Genomic DNA, 12381 nt, shown 5'->3' on the forward strand with positions numbered 1-12381 from the left:
TGCATACATGATTCTGTTCTGTGTATGGTATACTTTCTGTCTTTAACATAGAAAATTAGATGATTTGAAGTCTGCATTATCTGTTTTCTGCAATATGCCATGTTGCACGCATTGTTAACTTCAAAACCTCGCTATACACTATATATTATCTTGTTGACATATTCAGTAAAAAGTTATTTAAAAAACAATAACATCAATCCTGCTGTATTTATATGAACAAGTTGATTAAGAATGTGAGCATCTGAGAGGGGAAATAGAAAAACAAAAATTCTATTCTTTCATTCCTGCAATATTTTTTCAAATGTTTTACTGTATGCCCATGCTTTTCAGATGCTGAAGGATGAATATTTTTATCTTCTGTCTGTTAAAAAGTTAAATCATTTGTTACTTCCTTCCTCAGATTTAATGGTTGTAGGGTTATCTCATTTTGATATGCATATAAGAAATTGGTGTAAAGATCAGATTGTAATTCAATATTTCCAAATAATGGGGACAGTTAAGCAACTATACACATCTACAACAAATAACTACATGTGGAAGCTAGGACCCATTATATGCATAGTCATTCGATAAACGCACTTGACATTCATTGTTGGCAGTCTTAAATCTGTATTTTACCTATTTATTCTTTCCTTGAAATGAAATGTGATTTTCTTTCCAATTCTCCCTTCAAAATTTTTCTTGAATTTTCAGAGTTTTTCAGACATAAGCCTTAATAAATTGTTGTATACCTTCTACCTAATATTTGGCAATATATGCAGCGTGTATAAAGTTATGCTTTAGGTACATGGGAAAGAATAGTTACATATACAGTAACTAAATTCTGACTTAGCCAGAACCTGAAATATTGAACATTACAAGCTGTGTCGCTTTAGAGTTTAGGAATGTAACATTGACGAATGTAAAAATTCCTCTGTGAATTATCTCATTCTCTGTCTCAACCCTGAAAGACATGGAAAATTACCAATAGCTGCTGTATGATACGTCTACATGTACACCACTTCCTCCATCACTCACTACACTTCCTGAACTTGGTATTTCCTCTGAGCTAGACTGGTACCTAAGTTACCTTTTCTTACCATGGGTAGGTGGAGAATAGAAGTAACAGAAATATATGAGCACTGGTGGCCATTTAGATATTCTGTTAAAAAAAAAAAAAAGCAAAAAAAAAAAAAAAAAAGATATTTTGTATTCCCTTCTTCAAAAAGAAAAAAAAAAAAAAGGCAAAAAAAGACCACTGACTGCCTCATCAGTTAATATTTTAGTAGCCCACAGTTATTTCTCTTAGTAGAGAACTATAATTATATATATTTACTTGTGAGCTCAGTTATCTGTGCTTTAGTTCCAAGGTTTTCCCAAGGATTTAGCCTCAAGGAGCTCTCAAAGTACCTACAAGGAAGAGTATTTTTCAATAATTTTCACTCAATATTCTTCAATATTTCATTAAAATGAATACTTCTATATAAGACAAGGAATGGCGCCATAAGGAAAGGATGTGTTTAGTCAAAAAAGTATGAAATAAATATTTTTGTTCCACTTGAAATTCCACTGTCAATGAAGACTCAAATGAAATGTGGTGACAATTTAACAATCTTAAAACAAGCTAGAATACTTATAGTGGAATCCTAGCTCCCATGATTTCAATTATAATCCAAATATTTATAGGAACAAAACATATATCAGAAAGATTATTAAAAACAGCCAGTATGATACACCATATAATGCTACACTGAGTGGTGTCCTCATATGAAATAACCAAGTAAAACAGTAGGCCTAAGCTTTATAAACTTGGTATCTGTTACGAAAAGGTAGTGGTGCAATGAAATGCAAATACTTCACAGAAACTAAGGTAAAATAATAATATAAAACAGAGCAACAGTGTTCATTCCAAAGATACAGAATATATAAGCTTTTAAAATTCACAAAAAGGTCACTGAGCATGGCAAGAAGATTTTTTACATACTAGTATGCATACTTTCTGCTTAGAACTCCATACATAGATAACATATGTAACTGCAAAAATGCATGCATGAATTTGCATTGAAAGTTTTCATTAAAAGTTTATATTATAGATACACTTAGGGGCATCTTGTGTAGAGTAAGAACAGTCTTGACCCTGTGCACTGGGTCTATTCAAATGTAGAAAGCAGACAGAAGAACAAAAGTTGTGCTGATTACACTATACTGTTTTTCTAATTGTGGAATAACTTGAAGATGTATAAACTGTCATGGAAAATCCAATTCGAACTGGTGTATTTACAGCTTTAACATTCTCTGCACAAAAGCAAGATGTTCCTGTGGTGAATAATAGTCCAAGTCCTAAAGGGAACATGACTATTCTTGAAAAGCACAATTGCCAGAAATATACAATGAAAATGTTGAATTCCTCAGCTGAAATAATTATTTTAACTCATAAATTTTGAGCAGGTAATCACACAGATAAATACATTTTTTTTTGTGATAGGTATTTGAAAAATAAAGAATGAAATGTCGTAATTTTTATACTTTAAAACAAATTGCTGATAAAGAAAAAACATTATTTTCTCTAAAGATGACATATAATAATAATGATGTACAGAAAACAGTAATATTCCTCTTTATTGACATTTTTTTGGACATGAGGAAAGACTCACATGCCCTTTCACATAATTTTATATTTCCTCTGCATTTTTCGAACTTTTCAGATCAGATCCTCTTCTAATACATATACAATGTTCCAAAACAAGTAAATTCTCAGAAATGCCTACAGCCCCTTTAAATGAATAGATTCAAAAGAAATGAAATAAAATTCCTATTTACAGGAAATTCACAATGCTTTCTCAAAATTTCAGTAGTATTTGAAAAAATGACTAACAAACTGGAATAGCTTTATATTTCTAGTCATAAGGCCTTCCAAATTTCTAACCCACTCACCTGAATTTAAAGCTTTGCGTTGGCCTTAAAGTCACATGATTCAAATGACAGTCTTGTAAGGCTAATCTTGTATGTCTTCACAAACTGGTTTGTGCATTCACAGTTCAGAAACCAATGTGTAATTCATTGTTCTCTGACTTACAATGCAAATGTTAAGAATTTTCCTGATTAAAGAAACATGTTAAGAAAATTCGAGAGTTGGTGTGAAGTCAAATACTGTAGTACATTTTAATGCAAATGTAGTTTCTTCAAGCAGAGAGTTAGTGTTTCTTTGTCGGTAAGGACTCCAAAAAAAAAAAAAAAACCCAACAAAAAAAACCAAAACCATGCACATTAAATGTATTGTTTTTCAAAAAATGATTTCTCACCAATACTAGCCACTACTCTTAGCTGCTGAAAAGCATGTATGACTTTAAAAAGTAAATACATGGAGAAAGGGGAGATATTCCAAATTATCGTAATTCTAATAATATGTAACTGAGTACATTAAAAAAAAAATCTTAAAGGTATTAAAGCGTTTCTTATTAAATACCCCTACTAAGCATGCATTTTATTTGTTATTCACAAACAATAAGTCTATACAGATTTTCACTTACATTTTCATTGTGTATCTTGAAGACAATCATTTCTTTTTTGCCTGATTACAGGGAGTAATATCAGGTTCATGGTTTTCTCAGATCTAATTGGTCGTGATGTTTGTTTGGAGATCTCCCCATGCACTGAAATACTTTGTCATCTGTGAAAATTTTGAGGAATGGTCTACTGTCTTTATGTGATACCTGCTTTCATGGCAAATTTATAGTTAACTATAATTCTGCTTTGGTTTTGGCATTCTTCTGTACAGGTCAAAATTAAGAACAAGTGGAAAAATGGAATAGAGTCATTAGAGCAAGTAAAATATATTTCTGTTAATGTTATAGCAACAGTCTTTCCAGCAGAAGAATTAAAATGTAAGAAGTTAAGGTAAAAATTTTCAAGAGTTTTACTATAAATTTTAGGTTAAATTCATTATTTTTCAGTATTTTGTTACAGCTAGGAAGTTTTGCTCTGAAATCTGAGTAATCTAGGATTTATGGCTATTGTAGTTTCAGTTAGTACAGACTATTACCAGTAATTGCACAAAGAGAATGGGACCAATATTTCTTCTTCCTCAATCAGATACAACAGACTGGCTTCTGAGTTAAGTCAGCTGGTTCACTTAGATGTCTTTCAGAAAACTAAATGTCCTGAAAAGGAAGGAAATAACTGGAGTCTTGTCATTTTTCCTTGCTGACTCAAGAAGATGGCAGAGTGGAGCTGGAATATTTCATGAGAGGATGCAGGAAATTACAGATCTTCAATATTATGCAGGATCTTTGTTTTGTACAGTACCCCATGAAAGTACCTTCACTTCATCCTCTTGGAGGCCAGTAACAGAGGGCCTATCAAAGCAGGGAAGGGGCTGAGTTTTACTTTTTTTTTTGCAGTCTTTTAAGTATCATTCCCTATAAATTCTGGATTCAGACTATAAAATACACAGAAGTACCAACCCTACAACTTCCTTGTCCTAATGTCGTTTTTACTATACCATGTCAAATTTTTTCTAGCATGATCGGCGTAGAGGATAGATCACTGCTTGCTGACTCACAAGATAACAACATTTAAAACTGTTTGTATTTAAGACTTAAAAAAGAAGAAAAAGGAAAAGGAAAAAAAAAAAGATGTAGAATATCATGAATTCTTTTTTTGCTGTTGTTGTTTTTGTTTTGTTTATAGAACTGTATTGTCAGTGTTGGTGAGAGCATCTTTTCAACAATAACGTATGGGCTTTGGTAGTATGTGCACTAAAACTTAAATAATACAAAGAAGAAACACAGCTTCTGTAAGGGATACTTTGCACTTGCTGAAATATACTTTCCAGTACACAAAGCACAGCTGACAAATCAGTTTATAGCAGGAATATGTGGCTGTTGAACTGCAGACAGAGGAGAATGTAGGAAAAGATAATGTATAACTAAAACTACATATGAACAAGCAGAGAATGATTCAGATGTCTCTACATTGTTAGTATTGGTGTTGAATATTTCTATGTATTTTCTTTCTCTGTAACCTATTTTTCCCTGAACTTAACATTTTTTCCTTCTCACATGAACTGTCTTTCAACTCATTCTTCATTTTCTGCATCACATAGAACTTTTATTAAACTGAATTATTGTGGGAAGTCCAAAATAAGGGATGCCCAAATACATGCCTGTGGAGATGTATTTGGATCTAGCAATATATATGGTCAGTGTTCCCCATTACCCACCTCTTGTAGTCACCTATTATCCTTAATTCATTTATCTAACTGTTGAAAAAATATCTTTCTGAGATGAACCACACAGCTAGTATACTATTCCAGGAAGATTTAGAAATTAGCATGTATTTTCTATGAAATCTTCTTCCAGTGTACAATTTTGGAGGTTCTCTATTTGAGCAATTATGCAAGGATTATCACAGGCCAGTACAGCCTTTCCACCTCTTTCTTTGTTCCCTGATATTCTCCTTGCACTAGGCTGTTGAAATGAAATTCTGATTGCTTTAGTTATTCCTATGCACATTAGGTATCCTGACTGTAATTATATTAAACTATGACACATCAAATTCTATGACTGAGAGCAGGATCTACTGGACCAGAGTCAATGACTGTACACCGAACCACATGGTAGCCTACAAAGCAAACCCTCGAAGTCCTATACCTCGCTCTGATCTTCTAAGCAAGGGTGTTTCATGAAGACATGTGAATCTGGTACTCTCCACTTTAAAACACATCTTTGCAATATCAAATATTTTTTCATTATGAGACTTTATTTTTTTACACACAGTATTCCATATGTATTTCTAAATTTCTCATATTCAGAAATAGAAAAGTATACAAAATGCTGGTCTTCCTAGAACTTAATTATTTTCCAGCTAGAGTTCATCCCTGCCTGTAAATGAAATTATATGTGAGTAAAAAATTTCTTTCTAATTCTTATATTTTCTGTAATGGCCTACTCTGAGCATCAGAGGTAATGCAATATTTGTGAGAAAAAAAAAAAAAAAAAGAGAAAATAGAATTTGGAAGACAGAAACTGTATTTTTACAAAATGTGTTTTGAATAAATATAGATCCAAACAAAAAAAAATTGGTTCAAATCTGGGGGATTTAGATTCAGTTTGGTAAATATACAAAAGATCTGTATCTGAGAAACATTTTCAACCAGTGGGATTTAATTAGATTAGCTGATTTTTTAAAGGTCTGAAGTAATAGACTAATGATTATTTTATGTCTAGATTGAGAAGATAAAATATTGGATACTTACATTTTCCAACCTTGTATTTCCTAAATTAGAATTACTCCTTTTTTTTCCGCCCGCTAATACCAGTGTCTGCATGTTTTTCAAAACAACAAACAAAAAGATCAAAACAGACATTTCTCTGCCTTGTTATGCACGATAAATTGTCGAAGAAGCCCCAGTAGTTCAACATAATTTTATCAAGAGACATGATTTTTCAGTTTCAAAGGCTGATCTTAATTTCAAATTGTAGAGAAATGGACTGTCAGATAAGCACTTCTACTGCATTGATTGTAAAAAGTGACAGACACTCATTTGGGTTTTGCTGAAGAATGAGATTGAAATAACTGTAGAAAATATAAAAGTTATGAGTAAGACACTAGCAGCATTACCCTGTTGAGTACAGAGTAGTATAAACCTGGATAACATGGATATCCTGGTGTTCGAATTTATTGCTTGCTCTAAAATATTTGTGTTTTCTAATGAACATTATGACCCTCACAACTTTGTTCACAAGGTGTTTTCAGTAATTGTTTAAAACTTGAGTTTCAGCAACATTCCACTTTAGAAAGGTCTATTAGTCATGATAAATTCCAGTCCTTTTGTTTAATGGCTGCTCCCAGCTCTGACAGGTAATGCTCTCTTGGATTTGCTTGCAGGTTTTTTCCTTTCATTTTTCTTGCTTGACTGCCCCAGCTGGAGCAGATCATAGGGAGTGTATCTCATATTTTTCCGTTTACAAGTTCTTCTCAGTGCGGCTGTGCAAGAGGGGAGAGAAAAAATATCTGATCATTTCAGTCTTCTGATGGTGAACCCAGAGCAGTTTGCAGGCAGCCTAATGTGCACAGTGAATGTGGAGCAGTAAGGCAGGTGTCAAGAAAGGGGAGGGTTACAACAGCATGATGGATGTAAGAGTGTCTGACACCTCTGCTCAGTGTTATACTGCTTGCCTTGTGTGTCTCCAGCCTTCAATTTGACACATGCATATCAGCGTAAGGATCACTACTAAGCAACCTGTAGTATGTTTACAAGCCCTTTGGGCAATGTGAACAGCATAGATGGGACTTAAACCTGGTTTATGAGTCTAGCTCTGTATCCTTCAGTTTCTGTTCATGAACTGCATGCATTACATTCTTAAAAAAAAAAACCAAAAACACAAAATTAGGATCATAAATAAAACAGACAAAAGCCAAAGCTTTTGGAATTTGTAAAGAAATCAGAGTTCATGCCAAAGTCTTCCTTTACATATTCTAGTTTACCATTTTAGCAAAGAGACTTCTTTAACCTGATATATGTACTCCATAGGATCTCAGTAAAGGTTCCACGCTGCAGTGGAATTATATAATTACAATATTGTAACTTCTGCTTAAAATGATTGTGCACAGAATGGAAGCAACAATTACATGTGAAGAAGGAGATCATTATTAGTATAATTGAAATGCTTACTATCTAAGTAAAGAGTTAGTAAATATCTAACTGTAACAAGTTAATTAAAAAAAAAGGAGAGAGAAAGAGAAAATAAGGAACAAAAAATAAAAGGATACCATTATACAATCTCACCCTTCCAAAAATAAAACCCAAAAGCCCCAGACCAACCAAGCCAAACCAGAACACCCTCAATAATAATAGAACTAGAATTGTTGCAGACACTTCCTAAGGTACTATCCATTCTTCTGGCGTTAGGCACATCTTTCTACAAGACCCTTCTGTGTGCTGGGATATTATATGGCAAATCACTTGGATCTCAAATCCTTCAAAGAGAGGACTATGGTATTAACATTGCTTATTTTTCTTCTTTACATTAGGATCTGCTGGAGTCACTTCAGTATGCTTACTAATAATATTTTGTAACGTTTTTTTCTTTATGACTCTGTAAGTCTATGTTATGTCCAAATTTACTACTTTCATGTCCTTTTCGATATTTCTGAAAACAATGTTGTCCACATTTGCATTTCTTTAACTGATCATTGATTAATTATTTATAGCAACAGCCTCTTCAGTGCCAACCTGTGAACCATCTCTTACCATGTATGCCTTTCACAGATTCACAGAATCACAGAACGACTGGGGTTGGAACGAACCTCTAGAGATTGTCTACTCCAACGACCTTCTCAAGTAGGGTACCCCAGAGCACGTTACCCAGAATTGTGTCCAGATGGCTTTTGAATATCTTCAAGGAAAGAGACGCCACAGCCTCTCCAGGCAACCTGTTCCAGTGCTTATTCACCCTTTATTCCTCTGTACTGCATCCTGTTCTTCTGTAATATTTCACCACATACGTATGTATGTCTGAACTGTAAGTGGGATAGAAGGCATGTCCTATGAGGAGAGGCTGAGTACTCCTGGTCTGACAGATCTGAAGAAGAGGGGGGGCTGAGAGGCAACCTCATTGCTTTCTTCAACTTCCTGAGGTAGAGAAGCACAGAGGGAGGTGCTGGGCTCTGCTCCTGGGAGATGATGTCAGGACCTGCAGGAATGTCCCAAAGTTGCACCATGGGAGGGTCAGATTGGACACTAGGAAAAATTTCTGCACTGTGAGGGTGGTCAAACACTGGAAAAAGCTCCTTAGAGAGGTGGCCTCATGACTATAAGTGTTCAACAGACTTTTGGACAATTCTCTCATTAATACACTCTGACATTTTGGGTAGCCTTGAAGAGGTCAGAGAGATAGATTTGATCATGGAAGGTCCCTTTCAACTAAACTATTATCTTCTCCTTTCATTTCTCCATTATTTAGAATCACTAATATCTCATTCCATACAGAATAACTACTTATTCCAGTTATATATGTAAAATTATAGTTACATTGTAAGAAGAAAAGCAGTATTAAGTCTGATTAGGCATGGTCACCCAGTCGTGAGAGAAAAATATTGTTACAATTAAAGAAGTCAAAGTAAAATGCCAAGCAGATCAAGGCAAGATCAGACAAAATAAGCTTTACAAGCTGTAGTCCTGAGGTCTCACACATTCTATGCTTTGTTGTTAGCAATGAAAATACCATATTACTGGCCAATGGGATAAAACAGATAGCATGCATATTAAAGATTTTGTAAGAGTCCCTGTACATTCTCTCTAACCTACTTTAGTGACTTCTACCTTGAATATGAACAAAAAAAATCTATTCAGGTATCACAAGTGTTATCTAAGCTGTAGGTATACCTATAAAATGATCTAAAATATTTAAAAACATAATTAAAATTTTGATAATGTATTTGGATTTTATAATTTTATTTTCAGTTTGTTTTCTACTACTATTGCTCTACAATTAGAATACATCTAAATAAAGTTTTAAAGAAAATATTCTGTGGGAACCCATGCCAAAGTAAGTAAGTGAGCCTGTAGTGATACAGTAGTCTTAAGTTAGATAGGGAAAATCTGTTTCTCAGAAATCTTTATAACCTGCCAATTCCACTTCAGAAGACACTTTACTTCTTGGTATGATGGTTAGCTACCCTAACGAAATTACATGTCTCATAAGACTTCCCTAATTTCTTATTCACATGTTCTGTTTTTTTGTTGTTTTTGTTATTTTTTCTATACAGATTTTGAAGCTGTAACTATACCAATATTAAAAATAATTGTGTAATTAAGCAGTGTATTGACATATTGCCCTCTAAGTGAAAAATTCAGTGAATCAGTTAGTATTAAAATAGTTGTATCATCTTTAAATTGAATGTTTTAGTACATACCTGTTGTGTAGACACATTTCATATTTTAATTGCTAAAATAGGTTTCCTTGGTAGGATTCTTAAAATGGTATAGCCATTACTTAAATCTAGAATGTGTTCATTAGCACGATTTCTTCTCTTTTTAAAAAGCAAACTTTCCTACACGCTAATGGGGTTCCCCAGGGGTTGGTTCTGGGTCCAGTCTTGTTCAGCATCTTCATCAATGACCAGAATGAAGGCATAGAGTCCACCCTCAGCAACTTTGCTGATGATACAAAGCTGGGACGAGTGGCTGACACACTTGAAGGCTGTGCTGCCATTCAACAAGACCTAGACTGGAGAGTTCGGCACAGAGGAACACAATGAGATTTAACAAGAGCAAGTACAGAGTCTTGCACCTGGGGAGGAAAAACTGCATTCATCAGTACAGGTTAGGGGATCATCTGCTGGAGAGGAGCTCTGTGGAGAAGGATCTGTGTGTTCTGGTGGACAACAAGTTGGCCATGAGCCAGCAGCGTGCCCTTGTAACCAAGAAGGCCAAAGGTACCCTGGGGTGCGTTAAAAAGAGCATGGAGAGCAGGTTGAGAGAGGTGATCCTCTCCCTCTACTTTGCCCCATAGAGGCAAAATTTAGACTACTGTGTCCAGTTCTAGGCTCCCCAGTTCCAAAAAGTCAGGGATCTCCTGGAAGGAGTCCAGTGGAGGGCCACAAAGATGATAAAGGGCCTGGAGCATCTCCCATATGAGAGAAGGCTGAGTAACAAAGGTCTATTCAGCCTGAGAAAAAGAAGACTGAGAGGGGATCTGATTAATATTTATAAATATCTAAAGGGATGTGGGAGGCAAATGAATGAGACCAGGCTCTTCTCAGTGGTGCGTAGCAATATGACAAGGAGTAATGGCCTAAAACATGAACATAGGAAGTTCCATACAAGCATATTGATTAATGTTTATAATTATCTTAAGTGTGGGAGTAAAAGAGACATGGCCAACTTCTTTTCAGCAGTCTTTGGGGACAGAACGAGGGGAAATGGCCATAAACTTGAGCATAGGAAGTTCTGCACCAATATCCAAAGGAACTTCTTCACAGTAAGGATGACAGAGCACTGGAACAGGTTGCCCAGAGACGTTGTGGAGTCTCTTTCTGTGGAGATATACTCAAGACCCACCTGGACACTTACCTGTGCGACCTATTGTAGGGAAGCTGCTTTAGCAGGAGGAGGAGTCCTAGAGGACTAGGGATCTCCTGAGATCCCTTCCAATCACTGCAATTCTGTGATTCTGTGAAGTTGAGACTGAGCAAAGCTTTAGAAAATAAACTATGAAGAACTCTTGTCAGATAAATTGACAAATGACCTAAAATGGCTAATATGTGTACGTAGATGGAATGTAACGTCACAAAAGTGTGACTAGAATGCATTTTTCCAGTAGTTAAAAATACCATTCTCAAAGCTTAAAAAGATATGACCTGAAAAAAAAAGTCACATTCAAGAATAAAAGAGAAAGGATATATGGAGGACAACTAGTGAGTCTGGGAGTTTGTTTTTTGCTGTATTAAAAATCTGTTTTGAAAACAACTTCAAGTTGCTTCATTTGATCACTGGAGAAATGAAAGCAGTGCCCCGTTTTTATGAAATTATTTTCTGCCATTTTGTTCTTTAAATTTTTTTTAAACTTCAGCAAACAGAATTTTATATCTGGCATACAAATACACCTCCAGTAATTTAACTGTTTCTCACCCATGCTACCGCATCTAACTGTTAGCTATTTTAACTGTTTTGCTCTTCTCAAAGAAAAAGTCTTTCTAGCAACTTCTTTTGGTACCTCTGTCATCTCCCTCCTGCTTAGTTTTCACATAGTTTGTATGTGAAAGACATGGAATGTCAAGTAATAAGAAGTATTAGAAGTCCCTGTCTGTTTGTCTTCATACTTCTTTTCCCTGTTGTTAGTTTTTATTAACTCTAGTTCTGTAGAATCTTTAAGCGATCACATTGAGGAATTCTTCCTCAAAATATATTGCAGCTTACTGGAATGGATGAGTTCCTGATCAGAATTCTCCCTCCACAACAAAAGTTTCATGAGCAATCTTTGAAGTTGAACTTCTATGGATACCATAACCAGTTCTTTGTCCATCGAGAAGTCCACCCATCAAATCCATATCTTTCTGATTTTGAGAGAAGGATGTTGTGGAGGACCATGTCAAATACCTTACTGAAATTCAGATACATGACATCAGTGGCTCTTCCCTTGTCTGCTGATGCAGTTACACTACCACAGAAGGCCACTAGGTTGATTAGACACGACTTGCCCCTTGTGATGCCAAGCTGGGTGTCTTGTCTCTCCTCCTTAGCTTCCACATGCCTTAGCATGGCTTCCAGGATAAAGTGTTCCATGTTCTCTTATCAAATGCTTGTCCATCTGTAATCATCTAGGAAATTGTTTTGACATGCTTAGTATAAAATTATAGACTTAATTCTTTGGAAATGCAAATTAATCTGTTCCTGAA

Source organism: Meleagris gallopavo, chromosome 5, assembly GCF_905368555.1.
Source record: "Meleagris gallopavo chromosome 5, MGAL_WU_HG_1.1, whole genome shotgun sequence".
In the NCBI taxonomy this organism is placed as follows: domain Eukaryota; kingdom Metazoa; phylum Chordata; class Aves; order Galliformes; family Phasianidae; genus Meleagris; species Meleagris gallopavo.